The sequence below is a fragment of the Dromaius novaehollandiae genome, chromosome W (genome assembly GCF_036370855.1).
Source record: "Dromaius novaehollandiae isolate bDroNov1 chromosome W, bDroNov1.hap1, whole genome shotgun sequence".
In the NCBI taxonomy this organism is placed as follows: Eukaryota; Metazoa; Chordata; class Aves; order Casuariiformes; family Dromaiidae; genus Dromaius; species Dromaius novaehollandiae.
This window is the reverse complement of record NC_088130.1, coordinates 47,193,815-47,212,958: the sequence shown is the minus strand read 5'-3', so window position 1 is coordinate 47,212,958 and position 19,144 is coordinate 47,193,815. Positions and strand designations below refer to the sequence as shown.

Below are 19,144 nucleotides of genomic sequence, written 5' to 3'. Positions count from 1 at the left end.
TTGCTAACCCTGAAAGTATAATTATCAGGAAATAAAAGAGATTATCTCCTTTAGGACTTTCTCATTTAATTGAAAGGTCCTGGTGTTTGGAGCTCCCTGTATTTGCCGTTTCTTGTTTGTCTTTAACATTGTTTTCTGGAATATCAGTGTGTAGCCCGCCTTCTTAAAAGTAACTGTTAAACAACTTTTATAAAAATTTGTCCTCGTAGTCCTTTGTAAATACTGTCGCAGTTTTTCTCCTCGACTGCTGCCGCCACCTCTCTCCCTCCCCTCCGCCCCTTCTCTCTCCCCTCAAGATGACGAGTTTGGCTGCATAGTTTTCAACTTGTATAGGAGAGGTCTGCATTGCATTTTGATCCTTGCACAAGTTCCTCTCGAGAGCCTCCATTGAAAAAAGAACCCCCCCCCTTTCCTCCCCCCCCTCCCCCCCCCCCCCCCCCCCCCCCCGAGCAACTAGTTGTCTGGCATCTTAAAAGTGCTGTTCAGCCTCTGGGTTAATATAGCCTTGTTTGGTTTTGGTGAGCACTTTCTCCTTTATCATTTTTTAAAAGGCTCCTGTCTGAAGCTGTTGGAGGGTAAACTAAATGCGTAGTTCTGGTGGAAGGTTTTTGTAGTGCTGGTGATTACTGCTTGTTATGTCAAATAGTTGCATTTAGTGAAAGCAATATTGCTCACCACGGATTGATTTCACATGCCTCCAAGAGGTAATTATTGGTTAGTTTCTTCATGGAGGCAAGGAATTTCTTGTCCTGTGAATGTTTAGAACGAGCTATAAGCCATAGCTCTGTACTAGCTTATTTTTCTAAATCATTATTGCTGTTTGACAAACTCAAAAGCAGTGTGTTTGTCAGACAGGATGCGCATTCTTCAGTCTCAAGTATCTGAGATGGATGTGGTGGTATTTACGAGAACTGGACAAAGTAATTTCTATGCAAACATTTTAAAACTATGATATTTGTAGTCCTTCAGCAGCACCAAGTAGTCTAGTGTATAAGAAAACATTATTAATCCTACTCAGGCTGTTTCATTAAATGATATAGTGCAAGGAAAAATGTTAAATTTTAACTGACCTGAAGTGGCTTCTATTGCTTGTAACAAGTGATTTGGTTTGCAATTTATAGACTTACCTTTCTAGGCAGCAGTAAAGGTTATTCTTAGGCGTCTGAAAGGGCTGAACAAAATAAATGGCAGTGAACTTCAGTTTCCTTATATGGCTGATGCTTGGCAGAAAAGCAATGAAGTCTAAATAGAGTAATCCTTTTACAAAGAACGATCACTTTCCAAAGCAGTGTTTCAGCCCCAATAATGACTTGAGATTGGGGGGGGAGGGGGAGGGGGAGGGCAGGGGGGGAGGAATTGTAGCAGTGCATGACAAATTTAGTTGTAAGCCCCTATGTTCTTAATAGATGCAATTTTGTTTCTTTTCAGACCTTTTGTGTTTCTCATGATGCACTTGATATTTTTCAATGCCATGCTGAAGAATAGATCCTTGTAGTGGAGCCACAACTTTTTACACTAGTGTTTTGTCACCATGGTAGCTATGGATAAGGCCCTTTTTAATGATGAAAGTGTAATTCACTACTGCTTACAGCTAATGGTTATATCATAGAATGCCATTCATGTCATTAACATAGTTTAGTAGTAATGAAGGACTGTATTCTTTCTCAAGACCAACTGTGTCTCAGCTAAAAATTAGGTTGACATTGATATTCATTTTATGAATAAAATGATTTAGATATACACATGGCAGCTCATGTTCTTTGAAACGGCACTTTCATAGGTATGTGTTGGTGGCTTGGGGAATCATTCTTCTTACTGGGCTGTTCCTGGCTCATGAATTAAATTAAGTTCATGTAGACATTGGTAACTTTAAGTAGGTACGCGTACAGTCAAAGAGTTAGAAATTACATACATGGCATGCTATCATGAGGACCACAGTATATTTTTTTCAGCAATTTTAGTGAAAATATGAATAGATTTGTCTTGTTAATAAATGGGCAAGTTGATAGTTTATAGTATAAATGTAGTGCTCTGTAAGATACGCATTTCAACATTGTGTTCATACAGAATAGGTTGGGGGGCTCTGTTGAGGAAGTATTACTCATTGAAAGTTGTCTAGTGTCTTCAGCTGTGGTGGCATAAGAAAACAAGTTTATGATTCGTCTTCACTGGAATTCATTTAGAGTCTGTACCCCTAGGTGTAAAGAACCATAGTTGAAACATCTAAATTAAGGGAAGGGATGTGTGTATGTGTATATATAAAAAATGCACATATTATAAATATGCATGTAAATATGCATATTATATATAAACATCATATATGTAATACATATGTTTATTAAAGTTACCATGTTAGCAGTAGATTTAAGAAATAAAAGGGTATGACAGCAGAATTCTTTAACTCAGCTTTCCCATAGGAGTATAATGGATTATTGGCTGACTGCTTTGTTTTTTTGTCCTTCCTGCTCCCAAACAAAAAGGAAGATCTTCCAGGGAAAATGTTATATAAAGATAAAGCGTTTGATATTTCTTCTTAACAATATATTCTCCCTATGGAATAACCTGACCCACTAAAGGAGGGTCTGACACTTACTCCACGTAGTGGAATTACAAACCTAAACTTTTCTGAAAGAGTGACTAGTTGACTTGAGGAAAAAGCTACTCAGACTGATATGAAAATAGTAGATTATATCCCTATGTGAGCATGCAAATGTTGATTATGACAGCTGATGTAGGTAGTTATACATGAACTATTTGCAAAATAAAGATTTGGATCTATAACTGTCAGCTTTCGAGTAAGTAAAGCAACTTGTCAGACAACTCCCCTTTTCATGTCAGAAGGAAAACATTGAACATGAGTAACATATATCACTTTCTTTAGTAAAAAGCCTATAAATTACTATTTTATGTTTTTTAGTTTTAAAATTTAAAATGTGCAATATTTGCAGTAACCCATTAAATTACTAGCTTAGTGTCTTTGGAGCATCTTATGAAGTCCAGTGCACACTTGTGAGGTATGGATTACTTTTTCTACAACTTCCAAAATTTTAACTGTTTTTGAGAGATTTGCTTAATGCTTTGAATGCGTAGGGGATATCTCTTTGCATGTACTGTAGGGAACTTGTGAACAGTTCCATGGCTCGTCACATGGCAGACTCTGGTCCAGTTTTGGACAAGGAGTATGGGGTTTTTTGACTTGTCAGAGCTTCAAACATAAAATGGTTTCCCACAGTCCTTACAGTTCTTGTCTCTTGGGGATCAGCTGCAGTATGTTGCTGCAATTTCCAACTGTGAAGGTGGCATGCAGAAACCACTGTGTCAGCACAGCTGGCACACGGATGAGGAGATATCAGCAAAAATTAGTGGGCCTCAACAATATTGCCTAGTGTACTTCAGTAACGACTGATAAACCTAGAGCTGTTCTATGCAGCTTTTTAAGATTATAAGTGTGACCCAAAAATTAACATGAATGCTTTAATGACAAGATGGGTGGAGTTTTTTGTTTGTAAGATTTTTGGCTGTAAAACAATTGCTTATTTAAGTAATCTTCACTTACAATTAGGAATACAGTGTTCATGTACTGTGAGTAAAAGGCTTTAAATATAAAGTTTTGAGAGTGAGGATGTTGATTTAGGAGAAGGCATGTAAACAGCATGTTCTGCCTGCATAAGAAAAATGGGAAAAGTGAGTATTACTGTGTTGAAATTGGTAGTATTTTTATTACATAATAATCTTGTGATAATTTGGCTTTTTGTGTTGTTCTTGATCAGTAGTAGTACTTGGTCTTTATAAGATACTGTTTTTTTGATGCTTACATTTATGTATAGATGTTCAACCTGTTTAGTTTCATCTGTGCTTCCCCTGAGGGTGATACAGAAGCATGGTGTTCCAACACTAAATTGCCCCTTCCACCTTTAAAAAATGCATCAGGATTTTGCCTAATTGTAAGATAAAGTTAAGCAGATCTTTTAGTTTGGCTTCGTCTTGACCAAATGGAAGCTTGCTTACGTTGGAGAATGTCAGCATTGTTACAGGCTTCGCTTGGGTAGCTTAAATTGAAAAGTAGATTACTGCTTTCTATATCTGAAGCTAATTTGTAGACACCTGATACTAAATCATTATACATAGGAACAAAGAGTGATGATTAAGCAGAGGCTTGAGGACAATGTGAACTATCTCTGCTGCCGTGGCTGTCCTTGGGGTTGTAATACCATGAGAAGGTACCGTGCCTCTGGAGCTTCTTGTGTTTAATGACTGAATCTTGTCAGATAAGATAGTGTATACTCTCCTTTCCACTTCATCCATTTCAGTAGCTAATGAATGGTTTGGCCTTACTCTTCCATCGCATTTTTTAGCATGGCCAAGGGCCAAGAAAATGTTAGGTAACAACACTTGTGCACAACCTTTGTTGTACACAACTTTATTGATTAAGGAGAGAGGAGGAACGTTTTGTGCTGTCCTTCCTTCTGTATCTATGCAATGATTAGACACAGTCTAGACCTTAAAGATTACTTGTGATAGTAAGGAGAACTTGTTTCTCTGTAAAAGCAGAGCTACCAAAGGGAAGGTAAGTGATTCCAAAGTGCACAACTTTCTTTTCATAGTTTCTAAACTCTTAAATATCCAGTATTGTACACCCTTGCATCTTCTGTGAATAAAACTAGTTTCTTGAACTTTTATGTTTCACGTTGCTGTACAAATGAATCCTGCAAGTGTAAAGCTGTATTGTATATGCATAGGAAAGCAACTGCTAAAAGCAAATGTTCTTTCTGATTCTCTTATCTAGATGTATATTGTGAGTATAGTACTTGGAAGAAACTGGAAGAAATTGTAGATCAGTATCCTCAGGCTGGTTAGTTCAGAATCCGCAAGGTGTGTGAGCTCCCTTTCCAAACAAAAAGCCTTCTAAGCACACTGAAATCTCCAAGCTGGTGTAGAGCAATAAGTACAGTCCTGTGCCTCTTGTCTTGTAGCCCCTGTCATGAAGATGGCTGGGGTGGAATGAACAGAAATGAGTATGTGGTACAAAAAGTTAATGATCTATCTATTCTGGGTTATCCCACAGTCCCAGTGGAAAACTGCATTTCTTTTCTAGAAACAGATGGGTGGGTAACGCTTGTTTCAAGTGTTGAGCTTTGTGTTCTCTTCAAGTTATAATTGCACTTCAGAAGTAGATGCTTGGCTTATAGTTGTCTTCCTGTGAGCTGTTAGTGCCCAGTGATTACTGCTTGTGCCACTTACCTAGTTCTAGCTTTAGGAGGAACTCTTAAGAGGCTTGAATTCTCAATGAAAGCTGCAGGTGCTTGAAATGAAAAATTTCTTAGGTGACTCTAATTTGGAATGGGTAGTATCTCTCCTCTCAAGTGGCCAGGGTCTTATTATTGGTGGGATAAGCTCCAATATTAATAACTGAATTCAAAGTATTTGAAGCTCTGTTAGTTTGCTAAAGGTAGCTGCAGAAGGATGTGTGAAAAACAGTCTCTTTCGTGGTTTCTGAAGTATTGTGCTTTGAATTTTACTACTGCCTTTGGAACCTTCTAATCAATTTTTTTACTCTAGTTGGCATGGGAAGTTCCTGTAGCAGCTGTACAGAGGTCTGGCTCTTCCCAGACAGTTCTGGAAGAAAAGTTTTGTGTTCTTCAGTAGTCCTCTGTCTCATAATGTGGAGTCTAATACAGTTGCAGAAGTATTTTTTTCAGTTTCCCTGGCTCTCCTTGTGTTTGGAGTCTTTCAATACATATCTTTAATTCTTCTGGCCCTGCTTTTCTTATCAACAGCTGTTAAGAGCTTATGTTCTGTGTCTATAATCAGCATTGTTCAGTTTCTTTTTTTTCTTGATGCTTTGATGCTTCTGCTTGATACTTTAGAATTCACTTATTTTTCAGGAAGACTTCAACTTCTGAAGCCTCCTAAGAAGGAAAGGAGAAGGATGTAGATGCTTTAAGCTACATCAGTACATCTGAGTAATATCTGAAATGCAGTGCCAGATGCTTGTGAATGTCAGTCACAGGTTCAGCAAACATCAGAAGATTTTTGCCCTGCATGTCATTCTGAGAGTATGGATAATGGAGAGTTTCCAGACTCTTCTGGAAGACATTTGGTAGGCTGCTAAGAAACGTTTTAAGAGCTGCGTTTTTTTTTTCCCTTCCCACATGTGACTGGAGCCTTCTTGGAATTAATCTTCTTGAAGAAAGAAGTGATAGCTTAGAAGATGAACCCTATTATCAGCAACTTAGTCAAATTACCGCAGGTCTTCTGTCTTCACTTACAGATAAGCCGGAAGATAAGGATGGAGTTTTGTATCTGAAACAGGATATCAGGGAACTCTTAAATTTAAATAATGATGCTAATGTAAATTATAAATGTCTTTTTCCTCTGTGGAAATATTATGCTTAATATTCTGCATGTGCTCATGCATGCCTGTGGTTAAAACAAGCAAAAAGCTTGGCTGTGTAAGTATTTACAGGATTGAGGCCTGTATTTTCAGTGAAAGTGAACTGGAAAGTATGCCAGCATAGCAATTTAAGTCTTTCATGTGAAAAATGCTTATGCTACCGTGTATAACATGCAAGTGTTGAATTTACTTTATTGCTTCCACTTTGGCCTACTAGATAGGTGTTCTTGAATGAGGGGATGGGTGTGTAGACAGCCTTCTATCTGCATTGATAGTCTGCTGCTGCTACGTTTGTTTGCTGTGGCAAATTTGCCTGTGGTGGTCCAGAATGTCAGTGTGGTAGGTAGCTCCTTTTGGGAGAAAGTACTCATTTTGGGTTACTTTTGGTCACATAATCATATATGATGTTAACCCTGGAGTTGCAGGTCATTTAAATCCTGAGGTGCTCTATAATTGTGTGTGTGCGCTTTTTTTTTTTCCTTTTTTCCTCGGGAGTAGAATCTTCACTGAGGGAGAAAATTCAAAAGTTCACTCATCTCTGTGTAGCTGTCCAGGCTTTATACCATTTATTTCAGTTGTGCTTTGATCAACTTGTGTAGGATGTTTTATTCTAAATAGTGGACAATATTCATGAGTGATTCAGTAGATCTCCTTTTGGGGAAGAACTGGAAGAGGAGGAAATGAGGTAAAGAATACCAAATGAGAGTATTTGGAGAAAAACTGGAATTTTTCTTGAAGGTCACTTTTATTGATTCACATACAGATATTTCAAAAGCTGTTTAAAAACAAAATAAAATTAATTAAAAAACCCAGCGCTCAGTAAAAGGCAAAAAAGATGTTTAAACCTGCAAGTTACCCTTCTCCCTGGGAATGTGACAGGAAGGGGAAAATCAACTGGAACTCTGAATATGGCAAACCATCTGACTTTAATTCTGATATATCAACATTCCTGATCTTTTCTGGGAGAAAGAAAGAAACTCATGGACATTTACTATTTTACTGCAGTATTATTTAACTATAATGCCTTTTTTTTTTCTTGATAACTACTTTTCTGAATGGTATTTGGTAGGGAAGGGAGTTTTTTGTGGCTATTAAAGTCTTGCTCTTCCAGTGCATTATTCCTAATTAAGATTTTCGTGCTTTGGATCTAGTAAGAGAAGTCTAATCTAAAGAAATAAAAATGTAAACAATACAAATATTAGAAAAGCAAGATAGACTGAAAATACAGACTTAGGCAAGAGTAACTCTCTCTTCCGTTTGTATTTATCTGAGTGAGATCCTCTACCTTTCAAGGAACACTTATTTTGTCTTGCTTTACTGAAGCGTAGCAGAAGTGCTGAGAGTCATACCATTCCTGGGTGCTTTCTGCAGTGCTGCTCTGGCTAGAGAAAGACAATGAAGCAGGCAAGCTTTTCTGTAGGATTCTCCTGCTTAGTACTAATAAAAGGGAAGAAAAGAGAGGTATTGCCAGGATTTCAAAATTCCTTTAGTCTTTCATGAAACTGAATTGGTTTTGCAATAGCAGTCAGTGACACCTCAAGGGAAAGATTATGGCCCTGTTGGTGAAGCAGGTTAAAAGAAAGTTACATGATAGAAGAAAAATGCATCTTTAATCACTTCTTTTTTCTAGTCCCTTTCTTACTTCTCCCCTCCCTCTCCATAAAATAACTGTTCAAGAACCAACAAATACTGTTACTTAGATTAAAAACAAAAAACATGGCCACTCTTTCTTTCCTCTGTCCCAAATGGAGAGAGTCCTTGCTTGTTTTCATTGAATTCAAATCTATATTGGCTCATCCTAGATTCATAGATCACCCATCATGCCATTTATGTTAAATCTTGATGAATTTTTAAATTTTGACTTCTAAATATGAAATATCAAGGAATAACCTTCACTCAGAATCGAAATGTTACTCATTTTCCCCCATACTTGTGTTAATTTGTTTTTAATCTTTCAAAAGTCTGAAAGGAACTACCCACTGGGCAATTAAATTTTTTTTTAGATCAGAGTTATAGAATTTTCTTAAATTTTCTTCTTTCATACATTGTGCTGTTCAGTTTCCTTATCCTGAGAAAAGGAGGCTGACATGTTAATAGCAAATCAGTACGACACTGTGCCACTTCTTACTTCAGTGGTGTCAAAGTCATATTGAAACTTTGTTCTCCTGCTAGAAAGCACAGGATGTCAGGAAGTAACACTTTAAGCTGAGTTATTATTAAATCAACTTTGAATTCAGTTTTTGATCCTATAATTTCCAGAGTGATAGGAAGGAAGAATCTGTCAGGTGAAAAACTCATTTTGATTTTTGATAGTGAGATCTTATCTATGTTAATAGCAGTACTTTAAGAGAAACTGTACTTCAGTGTAATTGTCTAAATTCCAAATAATTCTTTTTTTTTTTTTTTCATGTAAGCAGTGGCTATCCTTCTTCGCTATCTGAAGAGGCAAAAATCCTTTGGAAACCATTCAAGAATATCCCTCTGTTAATTTTGTAGTAACAGTTGCTTATTTGATCTCCAAAATGCCTGATGTAGTGAAATGAAAATAACATAAGAGCTGCTCTTCTTTTTTTAATCACAATATTCTGTTAGTTCAGACACAAAACTAGTGAAGAGAAAAATAATCTAGTGTCAAAAGTATTAGCTTGAATGCTTGCTTTCTGTGTTGAGGGTGAAGGGAGATTATAGGTTGGCAAAACTCAAATGTGCACTGTGAGTGAAGCTGAGTAAATGGAGGACAAGAAAAATGGGAGTAAGTGCTCAGCCACATGTGATACGTGGAGGGTCTGTGGCTGGATGATTGGGATGGATCAGGATTTATATATTAGTTGTAAAATGAATGTAGAAAAAACAATAAATCAAGGTACAGTTCAGGGATTCTTTTATTTGTCCAAGATGATGACTTTTAAAAAAAACCTGCTGAGAATATTATTAAGCTCATATGTGTTATAATTATTGTATAAATTAGATGGAGAATCTTCTCTAATGTGAAAATACACTTGGAATCATGAAAATAATATTTTTTAAACTTATGCTCTTTATAGAAATAGACAGTGGTTGCTTTCCTTATTGCAGTAGTGACGAAGGTGTGTTAAAGGAAGCTGTCTTTTAAGTTGCAGTGTAAAGAGAAGTTTTTGGTCTGTAGTATTGCATTTTATACTAAAAAATGCAAAAGCAAACTGGCTTGTTGAGGTGAGTGACATTTATAAGGCAGGGACAGAAGTATTCTTTAAGGAGGAAGATTTCTGAAGTTAAACTAAAGTCTAGTTGTATGTGTTCTTTCTTTGAGTAGTGACTTTCATTAGGGTACTGTGTAGTACTTTGTGTGTCAGGATATGTCTTTGTTTTTGGTAGGGTTTAAGTTTTAAAATCTAACTACCAAATAAGCAATTAAAACGTGTGCACAATTCTTGCATGTGTACAACTCACATCCTCCTCTTTCTACACTGTGTTCTAGGAACGTGTCTCCATTTGGGTGCCCTGGCACAGATTGGATTGTCTAACCTATCTAGATTTGGTGCAGCAATTCTTGTGCACAGTGATCCATTTTGGTATTAGCTAGAGGGTTTGAGTGTAGTTCCTCCTCTTCCCATGTACCCAGCCTTTGATTTCTTTGTATTTCTCTGTCTTGTACTGTTTTGGGCCCACTGTGTTCTTCTGACCTCCATTTTTTGGTCATCTGAGTTTTAGCTAGGAATTCTTGCAACTAGTTTTTGGGAGGAATGCATATAAAGCAGGGCATTTTTGTTTTGTAAATCAGGGACTGTTTTGTTTTAATATATGGACAACACAATTTAGAGAAAAACAAAGTGATCAGATATCTTCTGATAGCTGTTGATATGAAATAATTTCTTTATTTTTTTCCTTTCCACTTCAGTTTGTGCTGAACTGTTGTGTGTTGCAAATTGCCTAAATTTATGTGCAGGCAATTAGATGGAAAGCCTGCTTTATAGGTTAGAACTTTTCTTATATATTGAAATACTGCATATTTACAACAGTGCAGCTTGCTTGTTTGAAAACCTTTGGTATCTGCTGCAGATGGCTGCATAGTCTAAGGAGTGGTTTCCTGGCTGCATTGTACATGGAGTGCCAAACATGAGAGCAGTTTTGTTCAGGAATGCCAAAATATATTAAATCCATTCAGGAAGCAGCATATGTCAAATGAATAAAAATATCACATTCATGAAAACAGAATAATGGTAGCTATGTTTTTCAAAATTGACTTTTTTCCCTGAATTATGGGGTTAAAAAAAGACATTAAATAAAGGACATCTTGTGTTAAGTACTGAGGATAATGTTTAATGTCAATTGCTGTTTTACACTTTCAGCATTTTTGCTTTACTATTGTTCATTTCCCCATACCCTGTTTTTTTCTTTTTATTAACATATGCAATATATTGAAATTGAAATATCCATAAATTATCAGAAGGAGGTGCTGTATAGGGAATGGAGCATTATTTTTCTTCCTTGGATATCTAGCATCTGCAGCATACAGGTGTGTGTGTTTTCTTTCTTATGTTTTTCTTTACATTGCTAGAAGAGATGTAAATGATTTCTTGACATTGCAGGTAGAAAAACAGGGTTGTTAGGAATAAAAACGAACAGTGAAGCATGTTGATTCGGCCCAAAGTCTGTAATTCCAGCAAGTTCTCAAGGCAGGAAGTGGAAACATGTATGAATAATAGCTCCAAATATTGCAGGATTTTATTATAATAAAGAACCAAGCCCAGGGCAGAGGGCGTTTTGTTGCATTTGACTTCCCTCCTTGTCAATAAAGCAGTAGTCACTTTGATTCTTCTTAGTTGGAAGGCAAAGATATTAAAAACTGCCTTGGCAAGGAAATACAGGTTGTCTCTTTAGAATTATAATTCTATCACAGATCAGATCAGTTTCTAACTGATTTTTTTCATAAATTTTTCCTTTAATCTGAAGTAATTTGAAACCTTTGATTTCATAACTTTCTTAAAACAAAACAAAACCTTAAGGAGTGATATGTGTATCTGTAAAGTGATTTTGTTTGTCATTTCTGAATGTTTTGCTTCTCATTTGTTTTTTCTTTCATCGCTATGCTTAGGCATACAATTATAAATTACCTTCAGTGAATTATCTTACATAAGGTCTCTAGTGCTATTTCTTCTGTAAGAAGCGATAGATCCCTGAAAGAGGAGGGAGTGAGAGCAGGTTTTTTCTTTTCCTAGCTGTGGAAGGTAGGAATTTCTTTAAATCCAAATGTTGTTATTAAATGCTTATTAAATAATACAGTAACTTCATCTGAAGACTAGCCATAGCAGAGACCACAGCTATCAGCATTTCTCTACTTTCCTTTTTGCGGGGGTGGGGGCAGGGAAGTGATACTAAGAGTTCAGATTTGAAACTGTGAGAAAATTGTCATGTGGTCTTGTCCCCTGAATTGAAAGGGGAGATGCTAGTGTTTCTTTTTTTGTTTTTAAACTCTGCCCTTCTTGCTTCCTGAAACTTTGAAGTGTTCCAGGGTAATGATGCAGTCAAGTAAGGAGGTGTTCACATGCTGAGAGATGAGGCATGCAGTCCAAAAGAGCTGCTGCAGTTGCTTGTTTGTGTCTAGATCCTCATTAGCTGGGTTCTCATGTGCCTTCGCATTTGTTCTGGCAGTCCACCTGTCTTCCCTGCTTGAGATGTATTTTAGTTTGTCTGGTCTCAGCCTTTCTGGAATAATTTTGGGAGGATCTGTAGAAAGTATGTTGGAGTATAAAGAGCTCTCCTCCTCTTTCTTAGTTCTTCCATAAATGAGGCATCTGTTTTCGTTGTAGTCATGAAATTTTTTGTGCTTGCTGAACGTACAGTGGATCTTCTAGCCAAGGAAGGCCTGATCTGATTGATTATTATGCATTCCAGTGTTTCTACTTTTCTTCTAGATAACCTTTTTTTTTTTTTTTTTTTTTTTTTTTTTTTTTTTTGACACACCAAATAGATATCTAGGCCAGTGTCCTGTCTCAGCAGTGGCTCTTTTGTGTATTTCAGGTCTCATTTCTTTTTCTTTTTACCAATCTATTGTATTTTAAAGTATTTAAATACTTTTTAAATACTCCGTGTTTAAAAGAAGATTTTTAAGTTACAGGTTGATACTCATTTAAGATTTTGTACAAAAAAATTTAACCTGAATATTATAGCTACCTCCTCTCCCTCAACTGAACAACCAAAATACTTTACCAGGAATATGTCTTGACAAGACAGCTTCTTGTATTAGTCATTTTGCTTTTTTTTCCCCAGACTTTTTTTGGTAAAACAAACTTAAGTGTAAATAGATATTTAAATTACCATACTGAGGATTACAATCTGTTTTGTGAAGTGCAGTTCTATTCCCTCAAGCCTTCTCTAAATGTAAAGCATTGTAGGCAAGTAGCTGCCTTTTTATTGCAAAAATATGCATAGCACTTTCTGAGTAAGGATGTCTTCCAGTTAAGAAGACCACATCCTGTAAACACTTCTTGCAGTTCTGAAATCAGAATGTAGAACATTAACTGCTGACGTATCACTGCCTGGACCATAACTGTTTACTGATCTGTCGTAGCTTCTTCTGGCTGCCTGAAGTATCTGTAGGACTGAGATATTTGGCTGTGGTTAGAAAATGTCCTTAAAAAAATTAGTAGTTTTAAGATTATTTTTCTTGTCTTATTTCAAAAAAACCCCTATGAATCCAAGGCTGACTAAATCATTAGATTATAAGAAGTTAAATTTTATAAACTGTCAAACTGTGTTGTCTTCTAAGGTTGTACTAAACCATCATATTTTACTATTTGACTGTGCTGTTGTGAGCACTAAATTATTTTTGCAAACATAAAGACCTTTCCATCTCTTTCATACTAAGAGAAAAATATTTAAAAATAATGAAATCAAAATATTTGCTCTGAAGGAATCTTAATTTAGAGAGCCTGTGACTTAAGGTTTAGTCTTACCTGCTCAATCTGCTCCAACAGTAGGCACTAAGTTTCATGTTCCCTTATTCCTATGCAGGTCCTTTATTTCAGCTGTAAAGACTTTGTACTCAAGGTCAATAAGTATGAATTGATCAGCAAGCTAATCTTATTAAAAAAATTTTCCCCAATATTTTGTAGGGTCTTTTTGGGGTCAGTTTGCTGATCTCATTAGTGGTGTGGTTGTGCAAACCCTAGATTTGAGAAAAGGTAGGTGGAAGGAGGGGAAAGCAGGGCTTGTCCTTTATTTAGCAGGCTGTAGTTCATATTAAGCACAGTGTGAATTGACCTCTTAGTTGAGCTCCCATTGCTGGCTTGGAATATTCTTTCACTTGATCACAATAAATCTAAATTTCACTCTTCTAAATTAATCTCTGATTTGATCCTCAATAAAATAACAAATAACAGTGTTTGATCTTCTGTAAAATATGTTGTGATAGTGGGAAATAATTAACTCTGGTAAGAACTGAAGCTTGAAAAACACAAGAGGAATGAAGAGCTGTTCAGTCCTTCAGTGCTGTGCGACATCAGGTCCTTTTTTTCCTGAAGACTACCTTCTACTTGCTCTTGAGACTTTCACACCTAGTTTTGTTTACTTCTTAGGGATTCCTGGTGGGTTTTTATTTTTCATTGTCTGGAGGATCTGATCAAAATGTACAGTTCACCAGAGTTTGAACATGGGATGCTTTGCTTTCAAGCTGGACTCTAAGGCTAGTGTGAACAGAGAACTGAGAGGTGATGGACAGCCAGTATGATTAGTAAGCAAGTTCATGTTATGCACTATCAGTGATATTATGACGCTATTAGGAGTATTTGTCACTGATAACTTGGGGTGCCCTTCTTCTTTACCTTTTCATCTCAGATGAGCAATGTATATCCATGCTAATTCACTAAGGGAGTGAAGGTGCAACATAGTTTAGGGACCTGGGGTTGGATGAATAAAAGGCATTGCATCTTCATAACCCTGAAATCTTCAGGGAAAGTTGCAGTCCTGGTTTGAAGGTGCCTTGTGACTCTGGAGTGCAGCCATGTAGGCTATAGCAGTCTCTCACTGGGCTATCCTCCACTCAAGAAGTGCAAGTAACAGTCCTGATCTTTCTCCCATCTCTGCCTTTTTCCCCAAAGCTCCAAGCCTGTACAGAAGAGAGGAGGTGGCATTGATTGGCATAGGCACTGTAGACAGAAAAAGATTTTTCCCTGTTTTGAGACCAGTTTTTTAAGACTCTTTTAATACTCTGCTTCTCTCTTTCACTCTCTGAAGAAATTAGAGTGGGAATGGGATTTTTGGCCAAGATAGCTGTGCTTTTTTGGAAAAACACTAGTGAGTTTTTGTTACCTTTTTAATGGGTGGGAGGGAGGGAGGAATATCCAGCTTCCTGTGGTCACAGGTAAAATTCTTTTCTTGATCTGAGTTTTCATTGCTGTTCTCTGCAAAGTATTTCTTAGAGCGACTGCATGAGAAACATTTAAGTTGAGTCATGTGGAGTTTTTCCTTCTTCAGTCATACTGGTATTAACAACAACAACTTTTGCAAGAGAAGCTTTGCTGGAAGATGTCTGCTTGCTGAAGTAGTACTGTGTGTCAAATGGATAGTCCTGAAAACACCCTCAAGAGGATGAGATGATAAGCTATTTATTATGCCAGTTGGGGTTCTCTTCCCCCCCCCCCCCCCCCCGATTTCCCTATTTATGTTTTGCTCTTTAATCTATAAAATAACTGCTTGTCATTTGGTTGACTGGTAAGTCTATTGCATGTTGTGCATCAGAGGAAATACAGTGATTGTTGGAAGAGAATTTCTTTTCTTAGGATGCAAGGATGGCAACAAAGTCCTCAGAAAATACTAAATCAAGCCTCAAATAATTTTGAATGGTGCATTGGAGAACATACCTAATGTGTTTGTTTTTCTTTCAAAATTGTGCAGTACAAGAATTAACCTAAGCAGGATTTGGAGACAGTAAATTCTTTGCTTAAGGTAGTTTCTTAGCGGTGTCCTTTTGCATGCTTCAGAGGAACTAGTGTAATGATATTAAATTCTCTAGAGCTGAAATTTTGTATTGTGGGAAAAAAAGATAATGTGATGCTGAGTCCCCCTCCCCTCCCCCCTCAAGTCAAAATATACTAGGTTTCCTCTTAAATGCATTCACAGTCTATTTAGGAAATAAAAAATGAAGTCTGTTGACCTTGCAGACAAGCATGAAACAATTGTATGTACATTTTTGTCATGTTTCCTTCATGTGTACGCTTCATTTGTAAGCTGACAGTCTCTGTGTAATAAGAATCTAGAACATGGTAAACTGGAATTGACTCTGAATCTGGGGGCACATGTGTCTTTTGGTGTAACTTCCCGTACGTACTTTTTCCCCCAGTAGTGAATACTTGATAAAAATATTATGAACAGCATTCAGGTTTTCCTTTTTTTAAAAAAAGTTATCTTCCTGCTGCATTTTTCACTTTAAACACAAAGTAAAAATTCTCTGCATTTATTTGGATTCTGTAGATAGTCTTGTCTTTTTTGGAGGAAGAAGCAGAGTGGTATTACTCCTCATTCAAGAGACCAGATTCTAGCAAAGGTTGAGTGTGTGTGTCATGTCTTGAAACACTGGGCAGAAAAGGTTCCTGAAAGACCATGGCGTAGTATACGTATTTTTGTGTTTGTTTGCTCTGCTGTATGATTAGAGTAAGAGATAGACACTTATGTTGTATGTACACATGTACACACCCCTTAAAATAAGGGGGAAAATACATATTTTTAGGATCCAAAAAAATCCTATTTTTTTCTGGATACCTAATACCATAAATCACGTACAATGACAACAGTTTCTACTGTTTTTTAATTTGCAGCTTTTCTCAAATGGAGCCTGGCTTTCAAAAGTGTGGCAGTGGAGTAAAATCCAGCTTCATTTTTCTCATGCTTGGCTTTAGAGCCAAAATCATACTTGTTCTTCATCAAATGTTGCTTGCAAGGGATGATATTGTGAATTCAACAGAACAAATCTATCTAGCTCTGAAAAGTCATGGTTGTCCGTAACACCTCTGAAATAAAAACTTAGAACTCAAATGTAGTATGAGTGCTTTTTTAGTGATCTGCCCATCAGGGCTTTGAGTTGGAATGTGTTCTTGGTGTTGATTAGGCAGCATGTGTTTTAAGTAAGAGTATGTGATAATGAAAAAGCTAGGATTAAGCTGTAGCGTGGTTCTACTTAAAATTTATCCTGTTACCACGTTATGAGGAAAAACTTAAGATAAAGAGGTGCCAGAGCAAAAGATCTTTCTTTTCAAAAGTGCGTAAAATGCTTATTTCCCTCCTCCCCAACCCTTAACTTCTGGGGACTAGCTTAGCACTGAGAGCTCTTGTAGCATGTATACCAGAGTATACATGTCAACAAGTCACAGCTGGGGATGTGTGGGGTTTTATTATTTTATTTTATTTTGTAACAAGGAGGTGGTTAACAGTCACAGGAAATATATTACATTTGATAGTGGAATTAAATTAATGCCTTAGCTTGTGTAACAGCATCTTATTTGTCAGCAGGGGGGGAGAAAAGAAGATGGAGGAGTGTTCCAATTTCTTTCTTTTCTTTCTTTTTTTTCTTTTTTCTTTTTTTTTTTTTTTTTTTTAGGATAAGTTTTCTGGACCTTTTTTGTTTTAGAATGGTGTTGATCTTTCTTTCTGGACACACAGATACTTAGATAACGCTTAGATGATGATCTTTCATGTAACGATCTGTGCAATTGTTCGTTGTTTATATAGCTCTCCAGTTCCTGTTTTCTTGCTACCTGGGGGTATAGTGAAGGGGTCAGTGAGTGAAGCACTGATGGAGGCTGCTGCGGAATGGAGACTTGTCAGAGGCAGTCCCAAGCTGGAATACGTGCTCTGGAGCAGTCAGCATGTCCGACATAGTCTGCTATCTGCCTATAAGGATGCCATTTTGGTCTCAAATTGAAGTGGAAGTTTAACCTTCTGTGGAAGACAGCAATACAATGGAGAAGAAATTTATTTTGTTCTTGTCATTTTAGAGCCAGGAAAGCTGTTTCAATCTTTACATCATAGAGCAGCAGTTCCTAAATGCAGTGTATATGAATGGAGTTGCTAGCCGGATGTAAACTTGATTTAGTTCAATACTTATGTTAGTATTTTTAGTCATACAAAATTGTTGGCTGTAGGTGGGAAAGCAGTAGGAAAATTTCAGAAGGAAAGTTCCAGGGCTACTGCCATAAGGGGTAGCAACCCGAATTTCTCATTCTCCAGCAAGCCAGGGAAGTGCAGTACAGTACAGTCATAGAACCCTGGCATCCTTCAGCAGCTCTAGCTAGCCTGGCCGCGGCAGCCTGGCCAGCTGATACCAGCAGTGTTTCTGGAAATGGTAGCTGAGATGCAAAGCAGCTGTTAAACAATTATATTAGTATGAAGAGTCTAGGATTTGCTAAATCACTGAGTGTTCTGGAATTGGCAAAACCAGTTCCTTTAATGGTCATTCTGCTGCTCTTAATCTTAGTTTAATAATTCCTAAAGTTCCCCATTTTGCACCTGTATGTAAAATGCCATGTGAAAACAATGTTAGTCAGACTCTGCTATCCCAAAGAACCTTCGTATTATTTTTGAAAAAGATCTTGGCTAGCAGCCTGCCTAAATATATTGCACATAATTCTTTCTTTGGTGTGGGATGTTTGCTGTTTTGAAAGCAGATGACAAAACCATCCTTCTGTAATTCATCGTGCTCCCTTTCGTTTATATTTTGTCACCTTATTTGAACTGGCCCCAACACATGTCATCAAGATGAGGTTATGGGTGTGTTCCATACACACCTTAGACTTACTGTATTATTCCAGCATACTAGCCAGGACCACATAATAAAACTTTGTATCCTCAACATATAGAGTATATGGCAGTACTCCACAAAAGCTCTCCAGGCAGAATTAGCTTCTCAGAAATAGATCCAACTACTTGTGAGCAACTGTCTCCTCAGTCTCCTCCACTCTTGCCAATGGCTGTGGCTGCAGACTTTCAATAAAATCTCATCTCTTGAGCTAAATAAAAGGCAGCTGGCAGGTCCAATTAAAATAATTGCAGCTTTTTTTAAAGCCTCATCTGTTGCTAGGAGTTGTATTTCCCCATGAGGGCTGTGGGAGTATTTCTGACATGGTGTGGGTGGTATAGATTCTCTTCCAGAGAATGTGCTTCAGATTCACTGGAATAGCAGTGCTTTAAGAAGTTACCTACTTTAGGTCCTGCATATGACTTACTACGTTTTCTTAACCTTGGATGTGGAAATTCCCTTTCTGTTATTTGTATTGATGGCATTGGTTTGAACTCAAACTTGTTAGCAATCTATATGTTTTGTTTTTTGGCTGGTATAGAAGGAGCAGATGATAATATACCTCTTCTGTGTTTTGACACATTGTCTCTGGTGTTTTTATCACTTTGAAATGCCACTTGGCAGAGGCAAAAATTAATAATTGTAGAATGTTTGTTGTGGTGGTAAAGTTATATAGTACAACTTCTGTGTCTATGTTCAATTTTGATGTTAAACAAAGTTCATGCGTGGCTTTCAAACTGTCTTACATTTTCTATAAGACCCCTGATGGCCATCATCTTGAAAAATTTTTGTAATTATCTTTCACAGTTCCATGTGGATGGTTTAATAAACTCTTCTGCATCCTGGTGATTCTGTGGTCCAAGTTCAGAAACTGATTCGAACTCCTATGGTGTGAACTGGAAGAGGTGCAGCGATTCGGGTAGGTGACTGTTTGGATGTCATGAAGGAGATAAGGGGAAGGATATGTCTTGACTGCATTT

General features: G+C 37.1%; 1 protein-coding gene across 12 annotated transcripts in view; it reads left to right on the top strand.

Annotated features, from left to right (window-relative positions):
* Positions 1-19,144, top strand: part of ERBIN (erbb2 interacting protein) — a 114,314-nt gene that overhangs the window by 1,183 nt on the left and 93,987 nt on the right. For all 12 annotated transcript variants that reach the window (XM_064500154.1, XM_064500152.1, XM_064500153.1 and 9 more), the window contains one exon: positions 18,972-19,083. The gene's annotated coding sequence lies outside the window, so the exon portion shown is untranslated. The remainder of the gene's footprint in view (positions 1-18,971; positions 19,084-19,144) is intronic.